Below are 15,741 nucleotides of genomic sequence, written 5' to 3'. Positions count from 1 at the left end.
TTTAATTTTTTTTGGTGAGGCAATGGGGGTTAAGTGACTTGCCCGGGGTCACACAGCTAGTAAGTGTCAAGTGTTAGAGGCTGGATTTGAACTCGGGTCCTCCTGACTCCAGGGCCGTGCTCTATCCACTGCCCCACCTAGCTGCCCCCACATGGCTGACTTTAAATTACTTAATGGCAGCTGCCATGGCTTGGCCGTCCCCACCCAATCTCCTCTCTTCCATGACTTATCACAGCGGGTGGTGTGGCCTCGGGGCCCACTGGACACTTCTCAGCCCCCTGCTTGTGCTCTCAGAGCACCTGGGCTCAAACCCCACGGTGACCCCAAGAGTCTCCTTGTAACCCTTCCCACCTTCAAGCTTCTCCACAGAGCCCACCATGGCCCTCCCCTTTGGCCGACCTGCAGTGGGGACATTAACCTCAAAAAGAAACGGATTCCTGAGGGCCACGTCTGGGTTTAGAAGTCAGACCCAAATTAACCTTGGCTGTTGTTTTGTTAACCGGCTCCCACCTGCCCTTTAATCTGGTTCTTAGGTTCTTAGCGTCTGACCTCTATGGCCCAGGGGATCACCACGGACTTTTCATACTCCGCCTCCCACCCCCCTTGCTGCACACTCCCTCTGGCCCCCGGTGTGCTGTCCACACGCCTGCCCTGCCGCTTTCCTCCTGTCTGCTGGCTCTGGGTCTCTCTCTGTGCAGCTGGAACGCCCCTCCCCCGCTCTTCTGCTAGATACCCAGGCTTTCGGGAAGATCCATTTCCTGTGTCAACTTTCAATGCTTGCCAATGATCTGGCTTTCGGGGGATGGTCCTTTGGTGATTTAAATGTTCGTCTGTCTGAATGGCCTCTGAGGGAGATGATGCGGTTCAAATGACAGTGAAGAAACAGTAAACACACGTAAGCACTTCTGTGGGAAGGCAGTCACAAGGCAGCAATGTGAGGCTTTTAGTCACCTGCTCAGAGACCTCATGTCTGTGTCTTAGCCAGAGAGGACCCGGCACTCTGAGCTCCCAGGTCGTCATCACCAGGGTAAACAATAGACTCATTTGCAGGGAGGAAAATGATGGGAGAAGACAAGCAGAGTCTCTAGAGGAAGAAGCTGCACCTTCTGAAGGCTTGGTCTGAGGGGCAACCCACAAACACTGAAAGATAAACCAGCCCTCAACCAACAGGCCACAAGGAATGTAATAACGCTATTGGAATTTCATGGTGACCAACTTTCATGATCTCTGATAGTGGGAAGCCCCAGTGGCAGTCAAGAAAACCCGGATGGGAAGCAGGACCGCTGACCCATGGAAGGGAGGGGTTCATGATGGAGAGCACAAATGATTAAACCACTGGGAAAGTTGAGGGTCAAATGCCAAACGATTTTTAGAAACGATGACCACACAGAAAGGTTACTGAAAGAATTCAAGTGGCCACCGGCCTGCCTTCTCATCTCTAGAAGACTTTGATGGGAACGGTCTATGTGTTTATCCAAGGGCTCCTTAATGAGCCTTTCCACCAAAAGAAGCCATGACTACCTCTGGACCATTCTCTTTGGCAAGACTTCTTAACCTGGTGTCCACAAACAGTCTTGTTGTTGTTTTTTTGTTTTTTGTGTTTTGTTTTTTTTTTTTTTGCGGGGCTACAGGGGTTAAGTGACTTGCCCAGGGTCACATAGCTAGTAAGGGTCAAGTGTCTGAGGATGGATTTGAACTCAGGTACTCCTGAATCCAGGGCCAGTGCTCTATCCACTGCCCCACCTAGCTGCCCCCCACAAGCATTCTTTAGGATATTTGGATGATTGCATTTCAAGCTAATTGTTTTCATTTCTGATATTATGCACATTATCTTGTGCTTCTAGAAGCATTATTGTTGTGAGAAAGCCTCTGTAGACTTCACCAGCCTGCCAGAGGTGTCCATAACACAAGAGGAGTTAAGATCCCTCCTGGGTGGGCAGGGAGATGGCGACAGACTCAGCCCGTGGTCTGGACACCCCAGCTCTATCTCTGATTACACTGGTGTAATAGTAACATCATCTAAATCCAAAGTGGAATCATTTCCAGTCGAAGGCTTCCTTAGTTATTTTCCATGCTTCATCTTTGTTCTAAGGGAAATGTCTTCCTGAGTGTGCACCTGGCCAGTTACCATGTGCGCATCCGGTGTTGCTCCTAAATTCACTTGTCTGTCACTTGTGAAGAGGGATTGTGGGCCTCAGGGAGTCCCTAGAAATCTTGTATGTTTCCATGTATGTTTCCAGCCCTTTGCATGACCCGGCTCTGCTACTCACTTTTGTATGATTCATTTTTAAAAAATGGGTGGGAGGGCAGCTAGATGGCGCAGTGGATAGAGCACCGGCCCTGGAGTCAGGAGTACCTGAGTTCAAATCCGGCCTCAGACACTTAATACTTACTAGCTGTGTGACCCTGGGCAAGTCACTTAACCCCAATTGCCTCACTAAAAACAAAAAAACAAACAAACAAATAAAAAATGGGTGGGGGGAACTGTACTAGAAGACCTCAGCCACTACAATGCCTTAGCTCTGAATCTAGTATCCAACTGGTTGTAGAAAGAGAATGATGATTCCAGGTCAGACAGTACAAAGCTGAGGTCTCTTCCTGGGGATGGATGACCATAATAAATGAAGGAAGTTGGATCAAGTGGGAGGGCGAAAGTGGTTTTGTCTGAGCAACTGGGTGATGCAGTGGATAGAGCACTGGCCCTGGATTCAGGAGGACCTGAGTTCAAATCTGGCCTCAGACCCTTGACACTTACTAGCCGTGTGACCCTGGGCAAGTCACTTAACCCTCATTGACCCGAAAAAAAAAAAAGTGGTTTTGCCTCCTGTCTTGATTCTGGATCAGAATGCTTGTCAGAGAGGCTCTTGGGAATTTCAGATCCCAGGTCAAAGAGCTGTCCTGGATTGAGGGCTGAGAATTAGATGCAACCACCTTGAGTGCTCACCATAAACTTGACCTTAGCCTCAGCATGGTGGCTCTCAGCTTGGCTGTGGTCATTCACATATTCTATCCATAGAGAGCTTTCAGGCCAGACTTACTGAGGTCAGGCTTAGGTTTCAAATCATTGACCTGAGGCAAAGTCAAGGTGGCCATTGGATGTCAGAGCTGGATCTTGGAGGCCAGCACGTCCATTTCAGTCCTCAGGAGTCCACAGAAGGCATCCTTGGATATTTTTTCTAGTTGATTTTCTAGCTTCACCACCAAGTCCATGTGACTTTGGTCCAGCTGGTATCTGAGCCTGTTTTTTCACCTACAAAATGAGGGGCTGGGTAGGAAGGCTTCTAAGGTATCTGTAATACTTCGATGCCACAGATCTCCTCATTGTACAAAGGAGGAACCCAGGGTCCAGGGCATTAGCTTGCCTATGATCAGATCTGATGCCTAAGCAGCAGAAAAGGAATTTGAACCCAGAGACCACCCTCTGCCCACTGCACCACACCGCCTCCTGTCCTCTGGCTGACCAAAGCAAATATATCCGAGAGGTGGAGGAGCAGGGTTCGGCTTCTCCGGGGGTTCATTGTGTGAAGGGGGTGCCCTAGGATCTATGCTGAGACCCAGCAGTCACCATTGCAGTAGAGTGTCAGGGAATGTCCTTTTCCCAAGCAGACCTTCTCTTCTGACCAGCCTCGGGCTCTCCCAATCTGACCCATTCCTGCCCACGTGACGCCATTTTATTGGTTTAAGGCCTGCAGTGGGAGGGTACAGAGAAGGCAAGGACAAGCACTTACTCTCAAGGAGGGAATAAGAAGCAGCAGGACAGCCAAATGACTCTGAACCCTGCCCAGTAGGGGTGTGGCAAAGTGTGCAGGTTGCTGGTGCAGTTCCAGGAGCAAGCCCTGCTCTCTTGGACTCGGGTGGCACTAGACACGGCCTTCTTCCAAAAAGTGAACAAACACGCTGCAGCCTTAGGGCCTGGACAGCTCAGCTAGCAGGACATGCATCAAGCTTCAGGGCTCCCCACTGAGTTCCACACAGCATTTCCAGGGTCTAGGATGAGGGTTGGAAGAGCCTGAGCTGTGAGCCCCTGTGCTCAGTGAAGTTCAGAGGGGATTCACAGCTCCATGCTCGGGAGCTGGAGGAGGGTCCCAGAGGTGCCATTCTCAGGAGGCTCCATCGTATGGAGCAGAAGACAGACAGGGCATGAGCCCTGCTTCAGATATGTGATGGGCTTGTCCCTCTAGGGCAGCACCAGGAGCGGAGCCTGCCAAAGAGCAGCTCCCAGCTGGACCTGGCTCTCTCCTGTGAATCCATTACACTTGTTTCAGGGGGGCAGATTCATTCAATTTGGCAGACTGGCACCCACCTGGAGCCATAGCAGAGAGGCTTCAGGCCTGGGGATGCCATAAGGCTGTCTTCCTACAACCTGCTCATCCAGGAGTCTTTCCTTCCAGTTAACATCCAATGTTCTTCTGAGTCTCCCACATGGTGGACTGCTGGGTGGTCCATCCTCTTGGAGAGGATGATTGTCACATGCTCAGGGGTCCTCAAGAATCAGTCCCCCACCTGAATTCCTTCTCCAGCCCATTCTTGGAGAAGGCACATTTCTGCCCCCGCCCATCCTATTGCCCAAGGTCCTGCATCGCCATTTGCCTTACGGAGCCTTTCAGGAGTGAAGAATCCCTCCCTCAATCTGGGGGAAGGGTTATCGACACCATGCTCAGCCAGGGACTGGTCAGTGAGCACCTGTTAGAGATGAAGGTGAATGGGACCCAGGCTGTGCTACTGTCCGGTATGTCTGGACAGCCATTGGCTCAGAAGGATGGGTTCTGTTTTCCATCTTTTTGTTGTCCACATGGTAGCGTGGCTGAGTCAACTAAGAGGGTCTCTACAAGGACCAAGTCTGTGGTCCTATGATGGAGGATTGCAGTGAGAGCTTGGAAGGTCCAAGTTTGAATTCAGCCCAAGATGGTGACATGATGCTGGGCAAGCCTCCAACCTCTCTTCATCTCCATTTTCTCCTCTGTCAAATAATAATAACCATGAAGGTTGTGGTGAGACCCATGTGAGCTAACATCTGCAAAGTGCCCTAAGGCAGGTGTGTTTATTATGACCTCCTGTTTAGCTTCAGGACTTTCCATGCCTGATGACAACTCTTGCTCACTGGTCTTATTTTTCTTTCTTTTCTGGGATACTGTACTAATGCAGTAGATTTACAGACCTTTGTTCCAGCAAAGAGAGCCAATCAATCAATCAGTTACTTAATAAGGATTAAGTGCTTACTAATTGCCAAGCCTTGTACTGGACAGGTGCAGAAGAAGTAAAAGGACTCCCCGCCCCCCTTCCAGGTCATCAAGATTCCTGCTTTTAAGCACCTTCCATTCTAATGGGGGAGACCACCTAACTAATCAGAGGCAACCCAATGAATACAGTGGAGACAGAGAAATCCAGAAAAGGCTCTGAGAAGAGGGGGTCTGGGAGTGTGGGTGTTAGTGAGTCCAAGAATTTGAGGTTAGGAAATGACTTTCCCTGCATGAAGAACAGCTGAGTGAAGGCTCAGGGTGGAGAGGAAACTGCTTCCTGAAAATGGTGGACTCTCCAGGGTCCTTGTTGTTCATGTTGGTTAAACCTCTGCAGGAAATGCCAGGGATGGAGGGGAAGATCTTGGATGCCTTGTCCCACATGCTCTTCCACTACTGTAAGTTTGGGGGAAGCTTTGGCACTTGGGCCCAGGGCCTTCTCCAGCTGAGGCAGATCTAATTTTGTATTAACTTTGGCTTTCGCTTGTGCTAGTTAGATGGTCTCTGCACCTACATGGATGGTTCTGAGGTCTTGTCCCACCTTTGGAGGAAACATTCTATTTGAATGTTGGTTGCTCTCCCTGTTCTCAGTGAAGAGGAAAAGGGCAGGTGCCCTCCTCTTTCATTTCCTAAATCCACCCTGCTATTTCAAGATGCTTTTCCAGAGCCTTTCTGAAGGCAAGTGACACACAGTGGGACAGAGAGAGAGAGAAGGGGGCTTCCATCACTCTTCTGGACTTTGATGCTGAATGAATTTTCCCTCATTAGGGTTTGCTGAGCACCACAGAAAAAGCCACCATCTGTGGAGTGCCTGCCAAACCCAGAACCCAACCCCTCCCCCCTCCCCTTGATGGTGGCTGCCATGCTCTTGGCTTGGTTGGAATCCATTCCTTACATTTTCCTCTGTATCCTCTTTCACAGATGTTGGTGCATAAGCTGTGATTCTCTTCATTTGAACCTTTTCAATTTCCTTCACCCTCTTGAGCCCTGAAGAATGAGATGGGGGAAGTGGTCAGGGGTCATTGTCTGCCTCCTTCTCTAAGTGGGCCTTGGGAGACATACTTCACATCCTGGCTCTATCTGTCATGAATTCACAGGTCTTTGGGCAGCAGAACTCACTTCTGGACTAGCAATGGTTGCTGTTTATAGACTTGCTGTGTGAAGATGTGGCAGGGCCAAAGGCCATTTCAGGCAAAGCTGTTGGATTGATTAAGACATCACAGACCATAGCTGCAATCAGATAAAATCCTTGCTAACCTACATGTAAATACATGGGCCTCAATTTCATCGAAATCAGATCTTTTCTATCCTTTTCTTGGAGATAGCTGGGTGGCACAATGCACCAGGACTATGCCAGGGCTGGAGTCCAGAAGCCTCAAGTTCAAATCCATTCTCAGACACTTGCTAGCCCTGTGACTCTGGGCAAGTCATTTAACCTCAGTTGGCCTTCATTTCCTCCTCTGTGAATGGCATCTACCTTCCAGAGTTGTCATGGGAATAAAATGAGCTAATACTTGTGAAGCACACAGTAAATCCTACATGTGTGAGCTATGATGATGATGTTTCACTCTGTATTCCGTTACTGCATTCATTCCCATTCTCCTTTGCTCCTATGTGCTCATAATCAGTATCTTCCCCTTGGGGTATGCTTTTTTCCACTTAGGCAATTACTTTTAATGCTGTATTATTTGATTATTAATATTAAAATGCACTATCAAAAAATAAAATGTACTATCCCCTTTTCTGAAGCTCACCTTCCTCCCATTCTAGCTGAGGAATGAGATCATTCTCTAGGCCTGGTTTTTCTTGTAAACACAGGCTAACCTGAGCTCGTCTGTGCTCCTAAGAAATGACTCTTGTGCCCCCGCACTTTCCACCAAAAGTTGGGGGTGACCTGGCCTACGAAGGGGAAATGAAGCCAGAGAGATTGGGACTGGGCCCGTTTTCCAAGGTGACCAGGCCAAATTCCCCAGCCATTCTTCTCTTCACAGGGATGAAGTCATCGGAGTTGAGAACTCAGCCGGCCCCCTCATTAAATGTCCACCAATCAGGGCTGCCTTTCGATTGCCAGGGCAGTCTGGTAATGTGTTGTCAGAAGAAACCTGGTTTGAAAGAGGCCTGGGACCTCCTCGGGTCACCTAGACAGAACACTGACCTCAATTTATTGGTTATTTGCCCACCTTGCTGATAAATCGATAAATCATACCCTATACCCGGCTTGCTATATTAGAGACTTGGTGAACCTGACCTTGGGTGAGATCTAAGACTTTCTCTCTGGTGGAGCCCAATGGGAGAGACCCTTCACTCTATTGCTGGGACCATGTTTTTCTATATAAACCTCTGATTTCTGTTTTGTTATGGATTTGGCTAAATTGTTTTTCTGAGATGAGTGCTATTTCCCATGTGTGTGCATGGTGGACCTGGTATTTGGAGGGAAGGGAGTCAAGTCTTGGTATAAAGCATGGGGGCCTCCTCCCTGCCCCCTACCTCAGACTGGCACAGAGATTGAATCCTAGCCCAGTACCCCGTCGCTCCGAGGACAGCAGTGGCCACTGGCCCCAGCTTCCTGCTTTTTCATCTGGGAGAAAGGGTGGAGACCGTCGCAAGGGGCCTCCCGAGCCACACAAAGACAACCCCTCCTAGCATAAACTCCTATGACAGGAGGAAATAAGCACCAAAGAGAAAGTCTCAATCTCTTCAGAAAACTTTAGGCCCTGGAAAAACAGGAGCGGGCCCTCTGTGGCACTGCTGGGTCAGAGCAGTCAGAAAACCCACAGGACTATGTCTCCAGGCCAAAGGAATCTGGGAAGCGAAACCACGGCTTGGTGGCCTCAGGGAATGGCGCTCAGGAGAAGCCAGACTGGGGACGAAGGCCCTGTCTGGGCTCTGGAAAGCTGGTCCGGGCTGTGCTTGCCTACCCAGGCGGGCCTCAGCCACGGGCCTCAGCCACGGGCCTCAGCCACGGGCCTCAGCCACGGGCCTCAGCCACGGTCCTAATTCCGCCTCGGCCAGCCAGGGCACTCCTAGTGCGGGAGGATCCGAAGGGGCGCCGTTAGACCCATCGAGAGGATGGGGATCAGGCCTCGGGGCGGGGGGGGGGGGGCGGTGCGGAGTGCTATTGCAGCACCCGGGATCCAGGAGGGTCAGAGGGCAGGAGGGCTGGGCGACGCGACCCAGCACATTCCTGTAGCGACAGGCTGACTGTCAGAGTGGGGCTCGGAATAATCCCTCCTCCCCTCCCCCCGCCCCCAAGCTCTGGGTTCCATCCTCATTCAGGGGCTGGGCGGGGGAGGGGGGGGCAGAGGTGGCCCTCTCCTCTCAGGCCTCTGGTACTGCGGTCCCCGCGAAGCGAAGCAGGAAGGGCGGGGGAGGTAGGGGCTGCTCCCCGACTGCCTCCCCGAGCGCCCAAGAGCTAGCACACAGACCGTAGGGTTCCCCCTCCCCCTCCCCCTTCGTTTTCAGGAGAACGTGGAGAGCCCGGAGGGCGTGGGGCGAGGATGCGAAACAATCGGGCTGGGGCTGGGCTGTAGTCCACCTGAAGGTGAGGAAAGACCGGCGCGGGAAGAGAACTGTCTGGACCTCGTGGCGCAACGGCAGCGCGTCTGACTCCAGATCAGAAGGTTGCGTGTTCGAGTCACGTCGGGGTCAAAGAAAGTGGATTTTGTTTTTTGTTTTTGTTTTGTTTTTGAAACCCTGCGTGAGGCTCGCAGCTTCGGCCCTAACCCCAGCCCTGAGCCAAGGCCGTGCTGGTCCCTCGGACCCTCGGCACACCTTCCCCCCCCCCCCCCCCCGCTCCCGAGAGTTCCACGGCCTCTCCGGCCATCCACATATCTCCGCCCCCCACTGCCATCCCTCGGAAAGCATTTTGGTAAAAGAAAAAGTGAAAATTCAGCAGAACTTTGCAAGGTCCTGCGAATATCGGATCCGATGCGTGCAGTCTCCCCCCAGCTCGCCCCCAACCACCTTTTCAAAGCAGGAAAGGAGGGGAGGCATGGAAGGGTCTTCGCGCATTTGGTTGGCCCTTGACCCTTCAGTCATCGACATCTAACGCCATGGTTGAGTCTCCGGAGCCTTTGGGAAGCCCCTCTACCCCTGGGCAGGCACCGGCACCAGAGTGGTCCCTATCTCCACGAGCTGTCCATATATGCCCTGCTCTGGGGACCTGAGGCCGGTCCGGGACTTTGCCCCTTCCCAGCCCTAGGTAAATGTCAGCACCAAGACGCTACCCAAGGAAGGGCCGGCGAACCACGAAGAAAAGAGGGAGGGAGGTAGTCCGGAGCCCTAGAGCCAAAATGGGGCTGTGGGAAAGCAAAGAAACTACCAGGGGTGGGGTTCGAACCCACGAAAGCAGATGCTTATTGGATCTTAAGTCCAACGCCTTAACCACTCGGCCACCCTGATACCTAACATTTAGCCTACATGACTTCCTTCAAGTCACTTATTACGGCAGATTGTTATCTTACAATGTGTCTCCAGGCGGCAACTGAAATGTTCCTGGAGTGAGGGGTGGGGGAGATGAGGAAAGAAGAAAGTAATGGAGAATCAATGCAGTAATGAAGGTGGCGTTTATGGAAGGAAGGAAAGAAGGAAGGGAGGGAGGGAGGGAGGCAAGTTGGACAGAAGAAGGGTAGAAAAGAGGGAAAGTAGGGTGGAATAAAAAGTAGGATGAATAGAAAGCAGGATAGAAGGAAGGTATGAAGAAGGAATTTGTGGAAGAAATTTGATGAAGAAAGGAAGGAAGGAAGGAAGGAAGGAAGGAAGGAAGGAAGGAAGGAAGGAAGGAAGGAAGGAAGGAAGGAAGGAAGGAAGGAAGGAAGGAAGGAAGGAAGGAAGGAAGGAAGAAAGGAAGGAAGGAAGGAAGGATGGAAGGAAAGTTGGATGGAAGGAAGGAATAAGAACATATGAAGTAATAAAGGAAACATTTGTGGAAGGATGAAGGAAGGAAGGAAGGACGGACAGGAAGAAGAAAGGAAGGAGAGAAGCAAGGAGGGAAGGAGAGAGGCATTTGTGGAAGAATTGAAGGAAGGATGGAAGGAAGGATAAAAGAAGGAAGGAAGAAAGTGGCATAGATGAAGTAATGGCTGAGGCATTTGTGGAAGGAATTCATTTAAGGCCTAGGTAGGCTGAAGGATGCTACTTCATTACAGATCCTTGATAGTAGGCACACCAATCTTCAGAAGCAAATGGCCTCCCAGGTAGTTTCACCTTGATTTAGTTTCTTAGATTTCCATTTTTTCTTTAGCAGTTGGACTGACAACTTCTCATGACCTCCGATGAGTAGAAAGTCTAAGGAACTTACATTCCTGCATGTAACTTGTATCCCCACTACAAGTCGTCATTATTAACCATTTCAAAAAAGAAATACCTCATTCAATGATTTCTGAGTTAAGCTAATGCGAACTTGTTAGCCCCTCAGGAGCTCCCCAGGACAGCCCAATGCATGATGTGAAGGGAAGCTGTCCCTGTACACAATCTCCTGTATTAGAAACATGAAACAAAACACAATTTGGGTGACATTGATTCAATTGAACCCATTTCTACATTGCTTTACCTAAAAGTTCATTCATTCTAGAACCCTCAAGTCAATAACAATGGGCAACAATCAGTGCTCACCACACACAGACACTGTGGTTTGCCCTTTACAGTTATGGGAACAGGAAAGCATTGTCTGCCTGAAGCCTTATTCCAACAAAACCTCCCACGCTCCACCTTTTTTTCTTTATCAACAAGGCAGACACAGCAAGGACCTGGAGAATCCTTTCTGCAAAGTGTAAGAGTGAAAATTGTAGGTGATTAGGCTAGCAACTAGCCAAGCAAATGTAGGTGTAGGGAGGAGCTGAATCTTCCCAACATCCAAGATTCCTCCTAGCTCCCCACTAAAGCATCCCTATGTGCAACAAGCAGAATGACCCTGAAGAAGTCATCCACCTTACTCCCAAAGCTGCCCCTCCCCATGCTAGAGGAGCACTCACCCACCCATTTCACCAAGGCATTTACTTGGCAATGGCCAGGGCCCAAACATAGCACAGATATGTCAAAGATGTTGGTACTTTCAAAAGTCTCTGTTGCTTCTCTTAGAGCAGAAAGTTTTCATTAACTTTACCCTGTATTCTAAGTCAAATATCCAACAGCATTCTTCATGTTTTAACCATTTTCTTTTCTCAATGTACAGTCTAGTGTATAAAAGCAACTTCCATATTGATTACTGGAACTTAAATGTGTCAAGAAACTAGGAAGTACTTTTTCTTCAACTGTGAAAGCTCTTCATTCTTAATTGCCTCCCGCCTTTTACAAAACTCGTGCTATTTTCCAATATTGTAAGTTATTAAATTATTGTATTTAATTAAGCAGTTAGGAGTTTTAGGCTTGTCTCTCATCAAAAGAAAAGTTAATTTTCTGATGATTTAAAATAAACAGATATACTTATCACACTAATTTAATTTTTGGATCCAACTAAATCAAACATAACCACCAATGTTAACACTTTAAAATCTCAACTTTCATAAGGGCCACTAAGTGCCAGGATTTAAAATTTAAGGGCCCACTGTTATCAATTAACTTATGCTTTTAATTTTATAAGATTAACTCAAATTGAAAAGTGACAAGATTACAGTTGCTGGGCACCACATTGGTTCTGTTAAATGTAAATTAAACAACAGTACCTTATATAAATTCTTGGATGTTTGTGTGATATGCCATTGTGTCCCTCTGTGACCCCATTTGGGGTTTTCTTGGCAAAGATATTAGAATGGTGTGCCATTTCCTTTTGTGGCTCCTTTTACAGATGAAGAACTGAGGCAAAGAGGGTTAAGTGACTTGCCCAGGGTCACAGCTAGTGTTTGAGGCTAAATTTGAACTCATAAATATGAGTCTTCCTGATTTTAAGCCCCCATGCTCTATCCACTAAGCCACCTAAGTGTCTGATCTTTGATATTTGAGAAGACTGATATAGCCTAGATATTGCCTTCCCTATACAATTATATAGACAATTACTTTATATCATTTTTTATCATTTCACTGACTCCTTGATAGTAAAGGAGATATTATCCTTTACGATCTATAATAAAATTTACCTATTGTCAAATGGTCAACAATGATTTGAATTAGAAAGATCTTTTGAATTGTAGCATAATAATTGTTTATTTAAAGTACCTATTTTTTAAAATACAATTTTGACTTCATATATTAATTAGTGTTAACAGGAATCCCATTACTGAAAAAAAACAGTATCTGATGGAAAATGTAATTTTCTGAAGGGCTCAAGATGTAGCCTTTTCTCTATTTCCTTTGAAATCACTCAAAAGCTAAGTCCATTTTGTCTGTTTTCTTCCTTGGAAACTCTTGCCCTAACTTAAAACCTTCACAGGAAAACACTAAATTTTATTCATTTTTCAGTTGTTTTCTAATTTTAATTTGTGTGTGAGTCAAGGGGGGTTAAGTGACTTGCCCAGAGTCACACAGCTAGTTAGGTGTTAAGTGTCAGAGGTTAGATTTGAACTTACGTCCCCTGAATCCAGGGCCAATGCTTTAGCCACTACACCACCTAGCTACCCTGTTTTCTGATTTTAAAATAAGCTTTTCTCTCCCTGGGAGCCTTTTGGGGTTCATCTTCAATCTGGGAGTCCCAGTGTAGGGGCTGATAATAGGGCTCACCTCACTTGGTGTCCAGGTTAGTTGCTTAAAAGCAATAAATAGCAGAAGAATAAATAAATCCCAACTTTACTTACTTTTATTCTTTTGGAGAGAGAAAACTGAAAGTGGTCTAAAATCGTCCTGTTCTGCCTTTTAATCAGAAAAAAAAATCCCATTTTCATTCTGCAATAAATTTGTCAACCCCTTGAAGTGCTATTTTAAGTGGATCTTTTCCACAAAATGGCACCCCCAAACCATCAGACTCATAGACTGAAATTGCTCGGGAAAGTGGACCTGAGCAGTTAGAGATGCAATTTCAATCTTTAATTCTCCAATATATTAATTTGATGTTAAATAGCAAACATATTTCATTTTTTGAAGTAACCTGATAGATTTGCCAATTTTTGTTTTAGTCAAACATTACAATATTTTATTCCTATTTTAAAAATATCTATAGTCGTACCCCCAAATCTCATTAAAATACTCATAAAAACATTCAAATAATAATTTATAAATTTTCAGTAGAGAAAATACTTTTTTTAAACCACAAATTTAGTCTCTAACTAGTTTTTTAATCTGTCCTTCATCTCCATGATTGCCAATGTGGCTAGTGTGGGAAATATAAAGAGAAAAGAGAGACATCTTTTCTGAAGACTTTTGAAAGTTTCACTTTTTACAATCTCCTTCCCTTGCCTTATTAAACTAAAGGAAAAAGCTAGGCTGAGTTGTCAAATACTTGGAAACACCTGCTAGCATAGTTGAGCACAAAGCACAGATAAGACACTTACCCCCATTCCCTTTTCTGTCAGTTTTTATTTAGACCCTCCCAGAATCCCATTTTTATTCTGATGCTGTAAGTCCCTCTCTTTCTTTCTGCAAACTCTAGTAAAATGCCCCCTGTTGTAGCTACAAAATCATACCCGTTCCCTGAGGTTTTCATGGAGCCTGAGGCATTGGGGCAGTGCTTTCTGACTAGACCTCCTTTGACTCTTTTTCCTTCCTTCTAATTGGGCAATTTCTGGGGTAACAAGATGGAGATTTAAGTGATCATTTTTCTGGGATGGGTAATATCAGCTACTACTAGCAGCTGGTCCCTCTTCTCTGAAAGAGGTTAGCTCTCAGGTGTACAAAAAATTAATTATTAATAATAACTATAACTAACCTGGAAAAATTATATATAATTGGATTTATGAAAAATTATGATTACATGAAAAATGATAAATTTAGAAAAATTATAATTGGGCCGTAAGTCCCTTCGTGGTCACCATTCAAATGTAGAAATATTTTTGAATTGACTAACTTAATTTGGGGGGCTAAAGCTGACTGGAGGACTAATCTGGGACTTGTGACTATTTGGCTATCTGACTTCGTTAATTTAATGTGGACCGTTTATAAAGTTCCACCACACTGCTCCCAAACTGATAGACTAAAGATTAAGAAGCCTCTAACTAAATAATCAAAGCAGAGTTTATTTATGAGATACTATTTAAATTAAGAATACAGGGAAGTAAAGTGTACAACCTGACTGCTTTCCTGCCCTCTCTTTCCCACCTGCTGCACTTTGAACTTCTTGAATACAATAAGGGCCTTACACTTTCCCTGGTTTGTATTAAGGCCTGTGACCTTCTGTCTGTCTGCTCTGTCAGTTTGCCCTTTGGCCTTTCTTTTGCCTGCTCCTAGTCCTTCTCATCTTCTCCTGCGTCCTTGGAGCCCCGGCTCTAGTCTCCAATCTTTGCCATCTCCTCCCATCGGAAACCCTGAGTCTTGTCTATCTAGTCCGTCCTCAGCCTGTCCTCTAGTCTGTCCTTCTTTATCTAGTCCATCTCCTTCCCCGTCTCCTTCCTTTTTCTAGTCTGTCCCCCTCTAGCCTCCTTCCTTCCTCTAGTCAGCCGTTCTCCCCCAGTCCCTCTCCCAGGTCTATATATACTTTTTCTTCTCTCCACTCAAATCTCGGGGCTTCCTTCACCCCCACAGACCAAGCTAATCCGCCAGCCAGAGCTGCGGCTGGTGGGGGGGGGGCAGTGGGCACCAAATTTCACATGCCTCAGCACAGGCTATCCGGGATCTGCTCAGGTCAGAGGGAGCTGGGGGCTTTTTTTTTTTTTTCTCCCAGCTGTCTGACCTGGCATCTTGTATAGCCCACGGGGCTTTTTCACTCAGCTGAAGCTGAGAAGGAGGGGGGAGACCCTGAGAGCCTAAGGCTTTCTAATCTCAGCCTAAAGGTAGGGTCCCCAAATCAAAATAAATTTCCACACGGGGCAGCTAGGTGGCTCAATGGATAGAGCACCGGCCCTGGAGTCAGGAGTACCTGAGTTCAAATCCGGCCTCAGACACTTAACACTTACTAGCTGTGTGACCCTGGGCAAGTCACTTAACCCCAATTGCCTCACTTAAAAAAAAAAAAAAGAGGTAAGCTCTCTCACCACAGTGGAAGAAAGAGGGTGGAGGAGTAAAAGAGGATGGTACCCACAGTCAGGACAGAAAAGTCAGAGACAAGCCCTTTAAAGAGTGGAGGGCCTGTTACATCCGATCGGGTTGGCCCACATCAACTACACATAATTCATTTGTTCAGTGGTCATTCTCAGTTTCTATAATGTGCAATAATCCAAAGTATTAAATTCAGGGTTAGGATTCCCATAGGAATAGGGAAGTTAAACTCCTACAAACTCTCCCATTGAGGCTAAATCTGACCCATCAACATTAATCCCAGAGACTAGATACAATTCTCAATCGATAATTGAGACAAAATAAAGTGGGACATCCATTCCCAGTTTCACAAAACCATTTTCACCCCTGGTTTATAGCATCAGTTTCAGCATGGAACAAACCTTTCATTACCCAAAGATGAAAGTGGTAGAGGCTGCTGTCCCAT

The 15,741-nt window shown here is 47.0% G+C and overlaps 1 protein-coding gene and 2 non-coding genes across 3 annotated transcripts in view; 2 read left to right on the top strand and 1 right to left on the bottom strand.

The window, feature by feature from the left end:
- Positions 1-6,939, top strand: part of LOC122744433 (scavenger receptor cysteine-rich type 1 protein M130-like) — a 33,136-nt gene extending 26,197 nt beyond the window's left edge. The window contains exon 17 of the mRNA XM_043989919.1: positions 6,159-6,939. The gene's annotated coding sequence lies outside the window, so the exon portion shown is untranslated. The remainder of the gene's footprint in view (positions 1-6,158) is intronic.
- Positions 6,940-8,813: 1,874 nt separating this feature from the next.
- Positions 8,814-8,885, top strand: TRNAW-CCA. Its single transcript has one exon. It is a non-coding gene; the product is annotated as a tRNA-Trp (tRNA).
- Positions 8,886-9,555: 670 nt separating this feature from the next.
- TRNAL-UAA lies at positions 9,556-9,638 on the bottom strand. The gene has a single exon. It is a non-coding gene; the product is annotated as a tRNA-Leu (tRNA).
- Positions 9,639-15,741: the final 6,103 nt, after the last annotated feature.

Source organism: Dromiciops gliroides, chromosome 2, assembly GCF_019393635.1.
Source record: "Dromiciops gliroides isolate mDroGli1 chromosome 2, mDroGli1.pri, whole genome shotgun sequence".
NCBI lineage: Eukaryota > Metazoa > Chordata > Mammalia > Microbiotheria > Microbiotheriidae > Dromiciops > Dromiciops gliroides.
Note: the sequence above shows the minus strand (reverse complement) of the source record. Positions and strands in the feature narration are given on the sequence as shown.